The sequence below is a fragment of the Theobroma umbraticum genome, unplaced genomic scaffold, assembly GCF_002168275.2.
Source record: "Theobroma umbraticum cultivar Fairchild unplaced genomic scaffold, ASM216827v3 scaffold_106.0, whole genome shotgun sequence".
NCBI lineage: Eukaryota > Viridiplantae > Streptophyta > Magnoliopsida > Malvales > Malvaceae > Theobroma > Theobroma umbraticum.
The window spans coordinates 814,730-814,932 of record NW_018397276.1 but is presented as its reverse complement, the minus strand read 5'-3'; positions in this window follow the sequence as shown (position 1 = coordinate 814,932).

The following is a 203-nucleotide window of genomic DNA, read 5'->3' as shown; positions in this document are numbered from 1 at the left end:
CATAGCACTCCCAATCCTTAAAGAAGGATTTTCTAATTCATTAGTGTGGGTCACTATTAAAGGCTGCACAAGGATCCCTTGGACAACTTTAGTTTGCAACAACTAGGCTGAAGTGGTTGAGCCATTTTGAAGGCAAAATTGGTAGTTCAACAAAGGATTCATTAACTTGTTATCAAGGTTAACTTGATATGATCATATATATT